The following is a 20,565-nucleotide window of genomic DNA, read 5'->3' on the forward strand; positions in this document are numbered from 1 at the left end:
GGAAGAAATAGAAAACAGGCTGATAACCAAGGAGGAAATTGAAGCAGTCATCCAAAACCTCCCAAGACACAATAGTCCAGGGCCAGAGGGCTTCCCAGGGGAATTCTATCAAACGTTTACAGAAGAAACACTACCTATTCTACTAAAGCTGTTCTGAAGGATAGAAAGGGATGGGACACATCCAAACTCATTTTGTGAAGCCAGCATCACCTTAATTCCAAAGCCAGACAAATACTCCATCAAAAAGGAGAATTATAGACCAATATCCCTGAAGAACACAGATGCAAAAATTATCAACGAGATACTAGCCAATAGGATCCAACAGTACATTAAGATTATTCACCATGACCATGTGGGATTTATCCCCAGGATGAAAGGCTGGTTCAACACTTATAAAGCAATCAATGTGATAGATCATATCAACAAGAGAAAAAACAAGAACCATATGATCCTCTCAATCAATTCAGAGAAAGCATTTGACAAAATACACCATCCATTCCTGATCAAAACTCTCCAGAATGTACAGATAGAGGGAACATTCCACAGTATCTTAAAAGCCATCTACGAAAAGCCCACACCAAATATCATTCTCAATGGGGAAACACTGGGAGCCTTTCCCCTAAGATCAGGAACATGACAGGGATGTCCACTCTCACCACTGTTATTCAACATAGTATTAGAAGTCCTAGCCTCAGAATCAGACAACAAAAATAAATAAAAGGCATTCAAATTGGCAAAGAAGAAGTCAAACTCTCCCTTGTCACAGATGACATAGAAAACTCAAAAGACTCCACCCCAAAATTGCTAGAACTTATACAGCAATTTGGCAGTGTGGCAGGATACAAAATCAATGCCCAGAAATCAGTGGCATTTCTATACACTAACAATGAGACTGAAGAAAGAGAAATTAAGGAGTCAATCCCATTTACTATTGCACCCAAAAGCATAAGATATCTAGGAACAAACCTAACCAAAGAGGTAAAGGATCTATACTCTAAAAACTACAGAACACTTCTGAAAGAAATTGAGGAAGACACAAAGAGATGGAAAAATATTCCATGCTCATGGATTGGAGGAACTAATATTGTGAAAATGTCAATGCTACCCAGGGCAATTTACACGTTCAATGCAATCCTTATCAAAATACCATGGACTTTCTTCAGAGAGTTGGAACAAATCATCTTAAGATTTGTGTGGAATCAGAAAAGACCCTGAATAGCCAGGGGAATATTGAAAAAGAAAACCAGAGCCAGGGGCATCACAATGCTGGATTTCAAGCTGTACTACAAAGCTGTGATCATTAAGACAGTGGTGCTAGCACAAAAACAGACACATAGATCAATGGAACAGAATAGAGAATCCAGAAATGGGCCCTCAACTCTATGGTCAACTAATATTCGACAAAGCAGGACAGACTATCCACTGGAAAAAAGACAGTCTCTTCAATAAATGGTGCTGGGAAAATTGGACATCCACATGCAGAAGAATGAAACTAGACCACTCTCTTGCACCATACACAAAGATAAACTCAAAATGGATGAAAGATCTAAATGTGAGACAAGAATCCATCAAAATCCTAGAGGAGAACACAGGCAACACCCTTTTTGAACTTGACCACAGCAACTTCTTGCAAGATACATCTATGAAGGCAAGGGAAATAGAAGCAAAAATGAACTATTGGGACTTAATCAAAATAAAAAGCTTCTGCATAGCAAAATAAACAGTCAACAAAACTAAAAGACAACCTACAGAATGGGAGAAGATATGTGCAAATGACATATCAGATAAAGGGCTGGTATCCAAGATCTATAAAGAACTTATTAAACTCAACAGCAAAGAAACAAACAATCCAATCATGAAATGGGCAGAAGACATGAACAGACACTTCACCAAGGAAGACACAAACATGGCCAACAAGCACATGAGAAAATGCTCCTCATCACCTGCCTTCGGGGAAATGCAAATCAAAACCACAATGAGATACCACATCATGCCAGTGAGAATGGGGAAAATTAACAAGGCGGGATACAACAAATGTTGGAGAGGATGTGGAGAAAGGGGAACCTTCTTGCACTGTTGGTGGGAATGTGAACTGGTGCAGCCACTCTGGAAAACTGTGTGGAGGTTCCTCAAAGAGTTAAAAATAGAGCTACCCCATGACCAACTGCACTGCTGGGGATTTACCCCAAAGATACAGGTGCAGTGAAACACGGGGACACCTGCACCCCGATGTTTATAGCAGCAATGTCCACAATAGCCAAACTGTGGAAGGAGCCTCAGTGTCTATCGAAAGATGAATGGATAAAGATGCTGTGGTCGGGATCCCTGGGTGGCGCAGCGTTTGGCGCCTGCCTTTGGCCCAGGGCGCGATCCTGGAGACCCGGGATCGAATCCCACGTCGGGCTCCCGGTGCATGGAGCCTGCTTCTCCCTCTGCCTGTGTCTCTGCCTCTCTCTCTCTCTCTCTCTCTCTCTCTCTCTCTCTCTCTCTCTCTGTGACTATCATAAAAAAAAAATAAAAAAAAAAGAAGCTGTGGTCTATGTGTACAATGGAGTATTACTCAGCCGTTAGAAATGACGAATACCCACTATTTGCTTCGACATGGATGGAACTGGAGGGTATTATGCTGAGTGAAGTAAGTCAGTTGGAGAAGGACAAACATATGGTCTCATTCATTTGGGGAATATAAAAAATAGTGAAGGAGAATAAAGGGGAAAGGAGAGATAATGAGTTGGAAATATCAGAGAGGGAGACAGAACATGAAGACTCCTAACTCTGGGAAATGAACAAGGGGTAGTAGATGGGGAGGTGGGTGGGGGTCTGGGGTGACTGGGTGATGTGCACTGGGGGGGGCACTTGATGGGATGAGCACTGGGTGTTATGCTATATGTTGGCAAATTGAACTCTGATAAAAAAAATATACAAAAATAAATAAATAGGGCAGCCTTGGTGGCTCAGTGGTTTATCACCACCTTCAGTCCAGGGTGATCTTGGAGATCCGGGATCGAGTCCCACGTCGGGCTCCTTGCATGGAGTCTGCTTATCCCTCTGCCTGTGTCTCTCCCTCTCTCTCTCTCTCTCTAATAAATTAATAAAATCTTTAAAAAAATTATAAATAAATAAATAAATAAATAAATAAATAAATAAATAAATATATAAATAAATAAATAAACAAACTTAAAAAAATTTCTTTCTCCTCTTCTTCTGGGATTCCAATGATACAAATATTGGGCCTTTTGTCATATTTCACAGATCCCTGAGTCTCTGCTCATTTTTGTTGCTGTTGTTTCTGCTTATTTTTTATTTTTCAGATTGCACCAATTATATCATTCACTCACACTATTCTTGGTTATCTCTACTCTACAATTGAGCCCATCCAAGATTTTTTTACCCTGTTATTATATTTTTCAGTTTTACAATTTCAATTTGGTTTATTTTTATGACTTCTACTTCTTTGTTGAGGTTTCCTATTTTTTAATTTGTTTCAAGGTTTTTGTAATTGTCTGTTGAAATATTTTTATATGACAGCTGCCTTAAAAGTCTTATCAGCTAATTCCAACATATGATTTATTTTGGTGTTGGCATCAGTTGACTCTTTTTTTATTCAAGTTATATTTTCTTGGTTCTTGCTACAATGGGTGATTTTTATTGTATCCTAGACATTTTGTCTCTCATGTTAGGAGAAACTGGGTTGTATCTGTAACGGTTGTAAAATCTGTAACAGTTTTTCTTAATTTTAGTGGAATGATTTAGCACATGAGGATTGGCCTATATTTGTAGGCTACGGTACCAATGTCATTTTAATTATCAGAGCCTTTGTTGTATTATTTTGATCAATCTGATTCAGCTGTTGATAGAGTGGCTCCAAGCTGTTTCCTGTTGGTGTTGCCTCAGGGTGGAAGGAGTTTCCTTAGTCCTGGCTGCCAGGTATCTCTCAGCAGGGAGGGCGTAGTGGGACTGCCCTATGGAGGTTGTCTGCTGCCTGGTTTCTCTGGTTGGCAGAAGAAAGTCTTGTGCCTACAGAGATTTAGGTGCTTCTCAGACTGAGCCCCCTTGTTAGAGCTGGTCCTTTGCCCCACTAACCCAACCCAGAGCCTCTTACAGAGAGGAAGAATCTGGTCCCATTGAAGCAAAGACTCTCTGGACCAAGCTGCTTGTTGTGGCTACATCCATTTTCCCAGTTCTAGCTGCCCATTCCCTATTACTGGGCAGGGGAGTAAGTGTGGGTACAGCTGAAACAATGAGGCTTCCTGGACCAGGCCACCTGCTGTTTATTGGCTATTTTGCCAGCTCTGGTTACCCTGTAGGTCATCTCTTCGTAGACATGGGGAGTTTCAGGCCTCGTGGGAAGTGAGAGTACCTCTCCTGGCTGTTTATATCTGGCAGGGTTTCCAACTGATTCTCTTTTCTAGTAGTATCAAACTTCCCTGCTTTTGTCAAAGGGAATTCTGTTGGGGGAGAAATGACCTGCCTTCTGTTGCCAGTTTAGGATTTGGGAAATCCTGGATCTGGGTGGCTTTCTTCTGTTGGGTGGGGAAAACTAGATGCTTTGCTGCTGCTGTGTTTTTTCCCCCAGTCCCGGTGTCCTTCTTACCCACCCTTCAGAGTTCTTTGGTTGTGTCTTGTACCATTTCCAGGGTGTATAGTTGTCCTTAGAGGAGAGATGCAGGAAAAACCATTTTACACTGTCTTGTCCAGATTAGAGGTATCTTTTTTTTAAAAGACTTTTTAATTTGTATTTATTCATGAGAGACACAGAGAGAGGCAGAGACATAGGCAGAGGGAGGAGAAGCAAGCTCCATACAGGGATCCTGATGCGAGACTCAATCCCAGGACTCTGGGATCATACCCTGAGCTGAAGGCAGGCACTCAACCACCAAGCCACCAGGCATTCCCAGATTAGAAGTATCTTAATTGATTTCTTAGTATGTATTGATATATAATAGTTCAGAAAAATCATCTTGTACAAAACTAGTTGAATGATATTTTAGGGAAGTAAATTAAAAAAATTTTAACTATGACCTGTTTTAAACCTAATATAGTATTATTATTATTTTTGAGTTCACATAGTTCTCTAGCACCTTCCAATACTTTCTTGGATTAAAATTTGATATTGAAATAATATAGCAACTATTACTTTTACAAAACTCATGCAGGTAAATGTTTTTCTTTTTGATAGAGGAAAAAGCTGAACCCCAGAGAGATACACTGAATGCCAGGAATGTGAGGCTAGATAGTGCTGTCATGGACAGAGACTCAAGTTTAGACCTGTAGTTTAATAAATTGTTTCTTTTTTTATATTCCAATTTTATGATTTTAGACTCAGCCTTCTAAAATTCTATACAGTTTTATAAGAAAATGTTCACTTGGAAATCCTCAATATGCATGAGTTTGGTTGCTTATTTTTAATTAAATTTATTCAGGGGAAATATGAACCTATAAAATGTGGTTTGAAGTCTGACTTTTCTTTTCACGTATTCAGGTTTCTCCATTTATTAACAATAAAACCTTGGATAAATTATCTTTCTGATTCTCAATTTTCTCATCTATAAATTGAACTTAATAATCTTCACTTCATCATGCCATTTGTTGTAGTGATAGTGTAGTGACAGAAAAACATTGCAAAACACCTAGAATGATTTCTGACCCATAAAAGGTACTTAATAATGATATATTATTGTTATTATTATTTTATTGCTATTGATATATGGTGATGATAAGAATGGTGAAGATGAATAGGGAAAGGAGGAGAAAGAAAAATATTAAGGCATAGAAAGGAAATAATCTAGCCTAACAAATCAGCTACAGCTAATTGTATTAGTGTGGATGAGAGATATGAGAAAATTGGAATACATAATGAAAAAAAGTATAGGTTAAAATGAATGAAGCAAAGAAAATAAATATAATTTTGTAGAGTCAAATCAAATTTTTCTCATCAGCATTCACTTTCCATGTAAAGGCAGAAAACGGAAAATCATATTGGGAATTCAAGAGGGAAGGGAAAGTATGAGTTGAACATATTTACAATATTCACAAATTCTTATAAACAACTAGTTAGAGGCTAAGAATGGATCACTGGCTCAGTTTTACCATTGTGGAAATTTCATACACATTCTGTTAAGGTTTTGAAATATGAAAATCACCACCATCTTGAAAGAGCTGAAACATTTTAACAATATTTCCATTAAATAACGAGCAGAAATTTATATGCCAATGGTAAATATAAATGGGTAAAATAACACCCAAAATCTGTGGCTGCTGCCATAGACCATATGCAAATGTCCAGCATATGACACATAGTAGGAATTAAACAGAACTTTAGAAATTATCTAATCTGCTCAGGGTCCTGAGATGAAGCACCATACTATGCTTAGCAGGAAGTCCGTTCAAAGTTTCTCTTTCTGCTCCTCTCCCTGCTTTTTCACTCTCTCAAATAAATAAACCTTTTTAAAAAAGAAATCATCTGATCTAAGTGAAATTATTTTACTAATAAGGAAACTGAGGTTAAAAATGCAGAGGATGAAAAATGTGGCATTTCCAATTGTTAAATTATAAATTGCTAAGGAAAAAGGGAAATAAAACAAAGCAGTTCACCTTATTTCCAGAATTAGGTCCACTGGTAATATGAATTACAGAAGCATATTTGAAGTACTGGTCGTACAGCTGTTCCAATCATGCTGATACAGATATTCTGAAAGTAGTTTGTAAATAAAATCTGCTCTAAAATGTAATGAAACTTTCCCCGGGATATTTCAACGTTAAAACAAGTCAGTAAACAAACAAAAGTACTTTGTAGTTAACCTCTTCATGAAGTAAATAACTATTTCATAATGTAGCAAATGAATTCTAAATGATCTCTTTAAAATTTTAATTTTCATATTTAATGAATAAGTATGTGCCTGGTGTGTGCAATATATGCTTGGACATGGAATACGTATACTAGTACATGGTTCTACTACATAAGAAAGCAATTTAACAACTAGTGAAACAGACATATCATTAACTATAATGTTTAACCCTCACACCATTTCCATGACATTTTCATAAGAGAGAATAAAAGAAATGCTAAGATTATACTGAAGACATAGTGAATGCTAAAAGGCTTTCCAAAGGAGTTGATTTCTAAATATGGTGTAAAGAATAAGTATAGATTAGGTGATGGAGACAGAGGACAGGAAAGATGTTTCAGATATGAGCAAAAGTACAGAGGTATAGAGTAATTGTGTAAATACCCTAATAAATGATCAAGATGGTGAGAACTCAGGGTTTAGGGGAATGGAAGGATACTGATAATCTGAGATAATGCTAAAATTCTAGGCTGGAACCAGTATGTAAAGTGTTTGATGTCATTTTTAGGAGCCAATGTTTATACTAGATAGAAAAGTCAAAGATAGTTTGTAAGGAAGAAATGGCAATCTGATTTTTGGTTTTGGAGGACAGCTGATGGCTACATGATGGATTGATGTGAGAGGATTAGAAATTGAAGACAAGTCCATTTTGAATTTTGCAAGACAATTCAGAAATGATTCCAAAAATAATAAGGACCTAAATTCAAATAGTTACTGTGAGAATAAAAAGAAGTGGATGGCAAACAATATCATTGAGGAAGTAAAAAGATAACCTACAGAATGTAGGTGAATATTTGCAAATCATACATCTGATAATGGACTGCTATTAAGAATATATAAATAACACTTAAAATGCAAGAATGAGAGGATAAATAACTCAATTAAAATATCAGAAAAAAATGGGGGATCCCTGGGTGGCTCAGTGGTTTGGCGCCTGCGTTTGGCCCAGGGTGCGGTCCTGGAGTCCCGGGATCGAGTCCCGACTCCCGGCATGGAGCCTGCTTCTCCCTCCTCCTGTGTCTCTGACTTTCTCTCTCTCTCTCTCTCTCTCTCTCTCTCCCTCTCTCTGTCTATCATTCATCAATCGATCAATCAATCAATCTTAAAATATCAGAAAAAAAATATCTGAATAGACATTTGTCCAAAGAAGATATGCAAAAAACTCCAGGTTACACATGAAAAGATGTTCATCAGTAGCCATTACAGAAATGTATATCCTAACCACAGTAAGACATCCCTTCACACCTGAGAATGGTTATCATAAAAAATATATATATAACAAATGAGGGTAAAGATGTGAAGAAACTGGAATCCTCATATATTGCTAGTAGGCATGTGAAATGCTGCAGCAATTTTGGAGAAAAGTTTGACATTTCTTCAAACATTAAGTATAGAATTACCATATGACCCAGCGACTCCAGTCCTAGGTATATATCCAACAGAAATGACAACATATATCCATATAAACATTTGTACACAAATGTTCATAGCAGCATCAGTCATGGTTACAAAAAGTATAATAAACAACCAAATTGTTTACCAACTGATTAATATATAAGCACAATGTGATATATCTATATAAGTGAATACCATTTCTAAAAGGAAGAAGAAATACTGATATGTACCATAACATGTATAACATTGAAAACATGTTACATGAAGGAAGTGAGTCAAAAAATGAAAGACTATGTTTCATGATTTCATTTATATGGATTGTCCAGAACAGGAAAATCTATAGAAGCAAAGTCGATTAGTGGTTGCCCAGGAGAAGGAAGGTTGAGACAAGAGTGGGAAATGAATGCAAAAGGATATCGTTTTTTTGTTGGAGTAATGAAATGTTCTAAAATTGTGATTTTAGTGATTTATACTTTATTTTTTTAAAAGATTTTATTTATTTATTTATTCATTCAGAGAGAGCAAGAGAGAGGCAGAGACACAGGCAGAGGGAGAAGCAGGCTCCACGCAGGACGCCCGATGTGGGACTCGATCCCGGGGCTCCACGATCACACCCCAGGCTGCAGGCGGCGCTAAACCGCTGCGCCACCAGGGCTGCCCGTGATTTATACTTTAAATGGATGAATTGGGTGATAATTTAATTATATCTCAATACAGTTGTTTTAAAAACAATGAGTGGATTTGAATAATAATATTTCAGAGGTAAAATTGGTAGAATTTAGTAATTCATGAACTTAGAATGCTGATGAATAAGATGGTCAATAAAATGCCATCCTCTGATCTGTGTGACTGTGCTGTGTGTGGCATTGCTACTATTTATAATTTTAAAAATCAGATGTAATAATGTGTTTGGGGAGAAAAAAAGTCAATTTCATTTCAGGCATGTTGAACTGAGGTATTGATTTCTTAAGTTTTTCTTTGTGTTTCATGACATTGATAATTTTGTAGAGGACAGGATAGTTATTTTGTAGAATATTACTATTCTGTTATGCATGTTTTTCAGGAATAGTACAGAAGCAATACTTTGTTCTTGGTGCATCACCTCAAGATGCGCACTGTGTGGATTTTTCTTATTACTGATAAAGTTAATTTTAATCAATCACTTGGTTAAAATGGTCTGTTGGGCTACTCTACTGTAAACTTTTTATTTCTTCCTTTGTAGTCAGTATATAATGGAGAGATGCTTCCACTGAATTGATATGATTTCTTCCTTATATGTTTGGTTGAACTCTTTAGTAAAGCCATTTGACGTGGAGTTGTTATTGTTTTGGGGAGAGAAGTCAGAAATCAGAAATGATTAATGATAAATGCATTTCTTCTTGTGTAATCTTTGGTAGTTTGTGACTTTCTGAAAATGTCTGTTTCATCTGAGACATCACATTTTTTTGACATGAAATTTTTTATAACATTTCTCTATTGTTTTCTAAGTGTCTGTATGATCTATAATGACATTCTCTTTCTCTCTGACATTGATAATATTGGTATTCTCTCTCTCTTTCTTTCCTTTTTGGTCTAATCAGAGGCTTATCAACTTTGTTAGTTTTTTGTTGTTTTGTTTTGTTTTCAAATAATCTGTCTTTTGTTTCCTGAATTTCTCTATTGGTTTCCTGTTAATCTCATTGATTTTTGTTCCTATCTTACTTGTTTTATTCCCTCTGCTTGCTTTAGGTTTAGTTTGCACTTGTTTTGTACTTTTTTAATGAAAATGCTTAGATTATTGATTTAAGATCTTTTCATTTTCTACCATAAGCATTTAGTACTATAAATTTCCCCTCAAAATTTAGCTTAGTCCTCAAATATTAATGTTTATATCATTTTCATTTGAATTATTTTCTAATTTTCTTTGTGATATATTATTTGATGCATGCATTAGGTAGAACTGGTTTTTATTTATTTTTACTTGAATTCCCTCAGTTGATTTTATGATTTATATATTTTTTAATCTGTTTATTTTCTAATGCTCTAGAATTTGTGTATCATGGTGAACATTCCACATGCAGTTGAAAAGAATACATATCCAGTTCTTGGTGGGAAGAATTCTATAAATATCAGTTAGATGACATTGGTTGATAGTATTGTTCAGGTTTTCTACATTTTTACTAAATTTCCATATGCTTTTGCTATTAACAAGGGTACTGATTTAGCCAACTGTAATTGTTGACTTGTCTATTTCTTATTTTACTCTCAGTTTTGTTCCCCATATTTTGAAACTGTGTCTGTCTGATATGCATTTAGGATCCTAGGTCTTCTATATTGATTAAATTCTATATCATATAATGCCCCTCTTTATACTTGATAATATTCCTTGTTGTAATTCTACTTTGCCTATTATTATTATTATAAGCAGTCCACTCTGTTTTTAATTAATGCTTACATGGAACATATTTCACATTAAAAAAATTAACCAATCTGAGATGCCTTGGTGGCTCAGTGGTTGAGCCTCTCCTTTAGCTCAGGGTCTGATCCTGGAGTTCTGGGATCGAGTCCCACATCCGGCTCCCCACATGAAGCCTGCTTCTCTTTCTGCCTAAGTCTCTGCCTCTCTCCTTCTGTGTCTCTCATGAATAGATAAATAAAATATTTTAAAAATGTACCCAATTTGTATTGACATTTAAATTGAGTTTCATATAGCATATATTTGGGTCTTGCTCTTTTTTGCAATCTGAAATTCTCTGCCTTTAGTAGAGGATGTTTAGAGCATTTGTATTTAATATCAACTGATTGTATCTTGATATAATTATTGTTGGATTTGAATCTACCATTTTATGAGATGTTTTCTATTTTTTTCCATCCATTCTCTATTCCTCTTGTTCTCTTTTCATGACTTCATTTTGGATTAATTGGGTATAACTTTTCATATTCTATTTTAGCACCATTATTGGTTTTCTTTTTTTTAAGATTTTATTTATTTATATGACGGAGAGAGTGAGGGAGGGAGGGAGAGAGAGAGAGAGCACAGAAAAGGGAGGAGCAGCAGAAGAAGAGGGAGAAGTAGGTTCCCCTTGATCCCAGGACCCTGGGATCATGACCTGAGCCGAAGGCAGATGCTTAACCTACTGACCCACCCAGGTACCCTGCCACTATTGGTTTTCTATATTCGTTACTTGTAAAAAAAAATTGGATGATAATTCTTCAATAGCATTTTTCTCCTCACCACTAGAACATTTTTGAGTCAGACAATTCTCACTTTGTTGTAGGGGTCCATCTTCTGCACTCTAAGATGTATAACACATCCCTGGACTAAACCCAGTAGACACTGTAGCACATCTCAATTTCAATGACCAAAAACATCTTCAGATATTACTGAATGTACCCTGTGTAAGCATGTGTGAGTGTGCATCTGTGTGTGTTAGGAGGTGGAGGGGTAATCATATTCATTTGAGAAAATCTTTTCTGGGTTTATCATAATACAACTTTGAATAATATTATATTATTTCCACACAGTATTAGAATTTTAGAGTCATCCATTCCTGGTAGTTGTTAGTATGTGTTTTATTTTAACATGTGTATAAATCCCATAAAAATATTTATAGTATTTGTGTAGTCTATCAATTATTTATAGTATAAAGTAAAGAATACATTGATTATAATTGTTTATGTATTTTGCTTTTTCTAGCCCTGCTCATTTCTTTGCATATGTCTAATTAGCTTCCTTGATAATACTTCTGATTAACCTCTCTTATTAATTTCTTTATTTTTTTGAGTTTTTAAAATCTGTATTACTTTTAGAGCAGTTATAGGCTCACAGCATAATTGAAGTTTCAAAGATTCCGTATATGTTACCTGCATTCACAAATGCATAACCTCCCTTATTATCAACATCTCCTACTAGAGTGTTACATTAATTAGAGCTGATGAACCTATTTTGACATAGTCACCTAAAGTCAATAATCTGTATTATTGTTCCCTCTTGGTGAATACATATTATGGATTTAGACAAATTTATAGTGACAAGTATTCTTCATTATGACATCAACATCATGTTGACACTGCACTAAAAATCTTCTGTCCTCTGCCTATGCATCCCTCCCTCCACCTTTGACAAAACCCTTGGAAACTACTGATCTTTTTACTATCTCCATAGTTTTGCTTTTCCCAGAAAGTCATATATTAGAATCATACAATATATAGAATTTTCATATTGGTTTCCTTCATTTTGTAATATGCATTTAAGGTTTATCCATGTCTTTTCATGGTCTGATTACTTATTTCTTTTCAGTGCTGAATAACATTCCATTATCTGGATGTACCACAGTTTGTTCATTCATTTACTGAAGGACATCTTGGTTGCTTCCAAATTTTGATGATTATGAAAACAAGATGCCATAAACATCTGTGTTCAAATAAGGGCTTTTCTATTCTGTTGGTTCATTCTCCGTCTTAGACTGATCTTGTGTTCCTGGATCGTGGGGGTGGGGCTTTGTCTTTCTGCTTCTGTGAGTCTCTTTTAATGACACCCAACCCCCAACTTGTATCTGTTTTTAGTATTGAGCAAGAGATAGTTTCTTGACCTACTTCCAACACTGATAAACATCTAAGATTTCCTGAAGTTGAGAAGCAGGAGCCTTATTAGAGAGGACCTGAATTATTCAATTTATCACAGCTCCTTCCACTTACATCTACTCAGACACCAAATACTGGACATAGATTCGTTCACTTTATGTGTCCTACCCTTCATGGGCATTTCACTATGGAAACTCAAACATAAATAAATCTGTAACACTATAAAATTCCATTAGATGAAAATTTCCGTATCCAATACGTTGCCATAATTAAAGAAATTTATGTTGAGAGAGGAAGTCTGGCATAATAATACTGCTATTGTCTAGGATTAAAAAAATAAACTCTAAAGCCTAGCTATATGTAAGTCTCTATTAGTCACTGGATAAATTATTTAACTCATTGGCACATACTTTCCTTATTTTCAATGAAATTAAAAAATCAGATACACTTGTGCAAATTACTTTATTGAGCTGAAGATGAAGAAAATGCAGTATTTATCCCAAATGAGTTTGTGCTCCAACCCATGTATTGTTTGATCGTCTCTCTATACTCAACAATTATGTCTCTAGATTCTTATGTACAAGAAAAAATGAACTCAGATAAAAATAAATAAAATCATTTAACCACACAAGAAAATATTTGAAGTTAATAATACAATATTGCTTAATTCACTCTGACAGAATCCTATTGATTTTAGTTTATATGAGGAATTTGATTTATGCTCCCTTTGTCTCTTTTGATTAATACAGTATCTCAGCTTATCCAAGGATTCAGTCATCCAAAATCCTCCTGTGTATTCCATTTCAAATAAATTGAAAGTTTTGTTCCAATGAAACTTGGTTTAATAAATAAAAGAACCTTTAAAAGTTAGTTGGAGCACAGAAACTCTGGATCATAGATAATAAGTACTTTTTCATATTATTAGATGTATTTCACAGAAATTTTCATTATCTCAGGTCTCATTGTAGTTGGAAAGAAAATAAAAAGTGCTACGGATAGTCATGATCTACTACTACCATATATATATATATATATATATATATATATATATATATATATATATTAGTTGTTGTTGTTGTTGTTGTTGTTCATGAGAGAGAGAGGCAGAGACACAGGCAGAGGGAGAAGTAGGCTCCATGCAGGGAACCCATCGTGGGACTCGATCCTGGGACTCCAGGATCACGCCCTGGGCCAAAGGCAGCGCTAAACCGCTGAGCCACCCAGGGATCCCAGATCTACCACTTTTTGCGACAACTTTTAGTGAGATATTTTCTTAGTATAGTTTGTTCAAGATATTACACTTATAAGACACTAAAATGACTCTTCATGTTATCTTGAAACATAATAATTGATGTTAATTATGTATATTAATAAAATGACATCCTATTCCATTAAAGAAAGCTATACATTGACAATGAAAAAATTTGTTTTGCAATGATTTCAAAGTATTTGTGTGTGTAAATGTGTTTAAAGAAAGAGTAGATGTATGTGTGTGTATCCCTGTATATATAAAATATCTTAACTATCTGGGGAGTGAGAGGTTATGATTACATTTTCTTATTTTTCGACTCTCTAAGAGCTTTCTTTTTCCTCCTGACACTAACACTGATTCTAATGACAACTGAGTGTCCTACAATTCAATTCAATTCTGACACTAACTACCTGGAATTAGAGTCAGACTTCACAGGTTTAAGGGCTCCATCCCACAAAACTGACCCCTGCCTCAGATACCAGAAGTATAAACCATCTTAATTCCAACTGGCTATAATTTGGAGGTTCTCACAACTACCTCCTCCAGTTTGATGACAAACTGACAGTTTGCTTACATTTACCGGTTTATTGTAAAGTGAAATGAGGAGGTATATAGGGCAAAGTCTGAAAGGATTCCAAGCATAGGGATTTTTATTGCTCTGAAGTTGCATGGTCCTAACATGCGAATGTATTTGACAAACTCTTTGTATCCCATCACTAGAGGTTTTTATTAAGGTTTCATTATATAACAATGATTGATTAAATTATTGGCAATTGGTGACCAACCCAACCTCCAGCTTCTCTTTCCTTCCTGAAGATTGAGTCTAAAAGTTCCAAAATTCTAATCAAGACTTGGTCTTTATGGCATCATCCACCATCCTCTAGCTATAGGAGTTAATCAAGAGAACCTCGCCAGAGCAAAAGATCGTATCGTCCTTATCACTCAGGAAACTCCAGAGGTTTTAGGAGCTCTGTGCTAAGAATGAAGGACAAAGACCAAGTATTTTTCTATGATATCACACTCTATATAGTTTTTTTAACGAAATATATATATATATATTATATATACATTTATATGTAACTTTTATAAAAAAAATAATCAAACATATAAAATTTGCTCTTTAGCAAAATATAGTCTTCATATGAAACATTTGTATAATAAATGTAGAGTTTACAAATATTTGGTTCATGCAATGAATATCTCTGAACTAAATCATTTCTAGAGAGATGTTTAAGTATCTCAGAAGGCCTTTAGGGTGAGTTAAACCAGGTTTACATAGTCACTTATGTGGTATGATTTGAGGGTCACAAAACCATCCCTTCCTCATTTCTACCATTGCCACTGGCCTTGCTACAGAAGTTATCACATAATAAACATTTTATTTAGGTTTCCTGCATGAGACAGCACACAAAAGGAACACCAACAATGAAAATAAATTTAAGAACTTACTCATCTTCTAGTCACAAGTTTCTACCCTTTAATAACATCTCCTCAGTAGCCCCCTCCTTCACTCCTATTCTGTTTTTCAGGTTTCACATTTTAGCGACATTGTATGGTATTTATTCTTCTGTATAACTTATCTCACTCACATAATGCCCTCAAGTTCTATCCATGTTATTCCAATATGTTTTAAATTACAATAACACACATTCATAAAACTTTTGAAATAGAAGTAATTTGATACATTTTAAGGTACCGAGTACACTTTCTGAGTGTTTGATTCCCTCTAGACTATAAGTTGGCACCTGATTGTCCTTGGGTCAAATCTGGTTCACCTTCTCTTTTTATAAATAAAGTTTTATTGGAACACACACACACACACACACACACACACACACACACAACCTTGACAGGAATGTAATTCTTGACTTAAATCTCACAAAACTGAAGGATTCCACTCTGGTTTGTTGTTGTTATTGCTTTTAATCTTCTAAACTCCACATAACATCTCTTCAAAAATCAGAATTTTCTGGCTTTCATATAGTAAGCTTATACTCCAGATCCCATAATTAACTTTTATCTATTTGATAGCTTCAGATATTGCCAGTGAAAATGTAGCCCATTCCAGGTCTTTGCAGTTATGGCTCTAATCAATCTAGTCAACCGAAAAACAAAATAAAATTTGGAGTCCTAAGCAACAAAACATTTTTCCCTCTTAGAAGGCAGAGAAGGGGGCAGCCCCGGTGGTGCAACGGTTTGGCGCCGCCTGCAGCCCAGGGCGTGATCCTGGAGACCCTGGATCGTGTCCCACGTCAGGCTCTCTGTATGATGCCTGCTTCTCCCTCTGCCTGCGTCTCTGCCTCTCTCTCTATCTTTCTGTGTCTCTCATGAATGAATAAACAAAATCTTTAAAAAAAATAAAATAAAAATAGGGATCCCTGGGTGGCGCAGCGGTTTGGCGCCTGCCTTTGGCCCTGGGCGCGATCCTGGAGACCCGGGATCGAATCCCACGTCGGGCTCCCGGTGCATGGAGCCTGCTTCTCCCTCTGCCTGCCTCTCTCTCTCTCTCTCTCTTTCTCTCTCTCTGTGTGTGTGTGTGTGTGTGACGATCATAAATAAAAATTAAAAAAAATAAAAATAAAAATAAAAAAATAGAAGGCAGAGAAGGGGCTAAAGTTGTTACTATTCATAATTATTATTTAAAATTTCTTTTTTATTGTTATTTTAATACTAAAGTTTGATTCAGAAGAGCACAAGCCCTAGTGAACTTCAGATTTCAATTCACGTTAGAATTTACATTTACCAAGCATATAATTGCTTAATTTTGCTGACAGAAATATATAGATAAGACATAATTTTGCCCTCAAGAAACTCACAATCTGGTAAATGGCAAAAGAGCACATACATAACTTTAATACAGAGAGAATAAATGTCATTAACTATCATGCATCAATTTCAAAGTTTATGAGGTAAATTTATAGGTTTATTTGGCCTTGTACTAAATAAACCATTTATGGGATAAAACAAAAGACATTATATTTTGCTTTCTAGGAGAGGCTGGGCAAAGATTCAAAGCAGAAGATGTTTTCCAAGAGGACAAAAACAGGTTAGAAATTAAAAAAAATACACCAGACTCTGGATTCTTTGTGTAGAAACTCAGTGAAGGAAAGGGATAAAGGAAGAAGTGTCAGTGAGATCTTAGATTCCAGGATGATGTGCCCAAGATTGAAGTTGATGTTTACATTCTCTTGGCTACTGTCAAAGTTACTTGGAGGCAGTTGACGGCTGGAATAGAGTTACTTAAAAATGCTCAAATGTTCAGCTTCACTTGGTCACTGGAAATGTTAGACCAGTGAGCTTCACATTCTCAAACTTTTTTAAAAATAGCTTTATCAAAGTATAATTGATATTTAATGTATGCAATTTGATGATTTTGGACATATACTAATGAAATCATCACCTCAATCAAGGTAATAAACATATCAATCATTTCCAAAAGTTTCCTCATGCCTCATTGTGTGTGTGCATGTTTGTGTGGTAAGAATAATATAATACTCTTAACAAAATTTTAAGTGAACTATAGAGTATTGTTGATCCCTACAACTATTCATAATTGCATAACTGATACTTTATGCTTGTTTTAAAACAATTCTTCATTGCCTTCTCCCCTCAGCTCTTGGCAACCACCATTTTACTCTCTTGATAATTTTTGAAATGTCATAAAAGTGGAATCATGCAGTATTTGTCTTTCCATGACTGGCATATTTTACTTAGCATGAGATCTTCCAGTTCATCCATGTCATTGCTTATGAGCATTTCCTTTTTTGAAGCTGAATAATACCCTACATTATATGTATACACCACGTTTTCTTTATCCATTCAATCTATCAAGTTTGATTGTTTCCACATCTTGGCTATTGTGAATAATACCACAATGAACATGAGAGTACAAATATATTTTTGAAATCCTGATTTCAATTCTTTTGCATAACCCCAGAAATGGGATTATTAGATCATATGGTCATTCTATTTTTAATTTTTTTAAACTCCATATTGTGTTCATAGGTACCTGTACCATCTTACATTTCCACCACCAGTGTACTAGGGTTCCAGTTTCTCCACTTCCTCACCAATTGTTTTATATATATATATATATAATATATATATATATATATTTAAAGTAATTATCATCTTAACAGATGTGAGGTGCTATGTCATTGTAGTTTGATTCACATTTTCCTAACAATTAAGTGGTGGTGAACTCCTTTTCATATACTGACCTTTCTTTAAGAAGTTGGTGAGTTGGTTTAAATATTTCCACAACACTAAATAAAACACAGCCAATAAAAATACCAGACAAAAAAAATAACAAAATCGCCTTGTAATTTTCACAAAAACTGCTTGTCAGTGGATTATGACAATATTCACCTGAAATCTGGGACAACATCACCAAGACTTCTGAGAGGAAAATTCCAACTCCAAAATCTGGAACAGCCAGCACAGCTGTGAAGCCAAGTTTATGGGGCTTACTAGGGCAGCAGCTGGGCACGGTCTGAACAAAGAGGATAATTCCAGTGCTTTGGAGTAGAGTGCAATGAAAAGCACAGCTTAATCTCCTCTTGGTGAAGCAAGAAAATCATATTTAAAAAAAAAATCACTAAGTGATCAGCACTTTAAATAACAATGTCATTTTTAAGGCACTCTGAAAAGTTCATGTTCTTCTTCTCCCCCACACTCATTACTGTCACTCACAAATCATTGCCAAGTCAAATTTTCATCTCCCTTTGATTTTTAAACTGGGCATTGGAGTAACTTAAATAGTATTTCAATTTGTTGAGAAAATTCAATTTAAAATGGGAAAAGCAAATGAGGCCCAAGTTAAGAGCATAGCCTTTGGGGAAGAGGGATTAGAGGATATATCATTTCCTGTGTGTCCCTAACACTGAATGTTGGGCCAAAATGCTGAAAATAGACTCTGAAAGGAGGAAGTAGAACATCTGATAAAGATGTGTTAAGGTTTACCTTGGTTAAATTATCTCTTCAATTGTTCTTTTACAAGATATTTTAGTCTGATGCGAATTATCAGAAGAGTCTTAAAAAAATTTAAAGTATTGCCACGTGATATTAAAAATAAATCAGATTATAAATGAATAAAACCAGGGAATATATGGCTTAAGAGCAGGAGTGGTCTATTTAATCCTGTAGAGCAAACAAAGTTGCATACTTGTCTCACACCTTTTTTTTTAAATCCTGACTATAGGTCTCCTATGATACTATCTCCCCACCTACAATTATCAGGATCCTTATGCTTACTTAAAAGAATAATCAATTAAAATTTAATTTAATTTTTTAAAAGAAGTAATATAATTCAAAATAGATTTGTATTGTGGAAATAGATTCATCCATTTTTATTGAGATGTGTAAACAGTCTCATTATTTTCATAAGAATCCAATGTTTGTGTGTATGTGGAATGATGATTGCATGCCTCATCTGGGCATGACAAAACTTCTGAATATTAGCTGATAGACAATGGTAGAAACCCACCCTGACCAGAGTAATAGAAGAGGAGACTCATCCAGGACCTAGGATGTTCTATCCTAAATGTCAGATATGTAGAAGCTACTAGGCAAACTATTTCCACAAGTATTACTGAATGCCAGGAAATTATATTTATATATTACAAGATATATTGATCAATGTTTATATCCATGATATAGGAGATGTCTCTAGGGATTGAGTTTGTGGAATGTCAATAAAATATTGTCCAACATTTGGAATTGGACAAAAGAGAACAATGGGCATCTTTTAAGTGAAGTAAGTCTTGTCTGCTGGAGAAATATCTCGTTTAATAGGGGTATACATTTTTTATTGACTTTCTCTGGGTAGACTATTCTACAACTCTGTTGAACTAAAAGTTAACTTATGGAAAAATAACAGTAATGCAAATGTTCATTGCCCATATTAGGGCTTATATGTATTAGTAAATGTAACACTTGCTAAGGCTGCCATAACAAAGCAGACTGAGTTGCTTAAACAGATTTATTTTCTCCTGGTTCTGGAGGCTAGAATTCTAGGATCAAAGTGTTGCCAGGGTTGGTTTCTTCTGAATCCTCTCTTCTTGGCTTAAGGGTGGCCATCTTCTCCCTATGTATTCACATGGTGTTTCCTCTATGTGTGTCTGTGCACTATTCTCTTATGAGGAAAGATTGGATTAGGTCAGATTGGATTAGGGCCTACCCTAATGATCTCATTTCAATTTAAATTACCTCTTTTAAAATGCTCTCTCCAAATATAGTCACATTCTGAGGTGCTGGGCATTATCAGGACTTCAACATATGCATTTTTAGGTTGGGGAGACACAATTCAGCCCATAATATCATATTACTTAACAAATTGAAGAAAATTTCTAAAAGGGACTCATTTACAGTTGCATGATATCATTAAAGTTTTTCTTTTTTGAAAATGTTGATTTGTCAGGAGACAGATGAGGGATATGCTGGAGCTTGTTAAATCAGATCCTATCTTTTGGTAATAGAAAAACAAGGTCCTACCTTAGTAGAAAAGTC

The sequence above is a fragment of the Nyctereutes procyonoides genome, unplaced genomic scaffold, assembly GCF_905146905.1.
Source record: "Nyctereutes procyonoides isolate TBG_1078 unplaced genomic scaffold, NYPRO_anot_genome, whole genome shotgun sequence".
Taxonomy (NCBI): domain Eukaryota; kingdom Metazoa; phylum Chordata; class Mammalia; order Carnivora; family Canidae; genus Nyctereutes; species Nyctereutes procyonoides.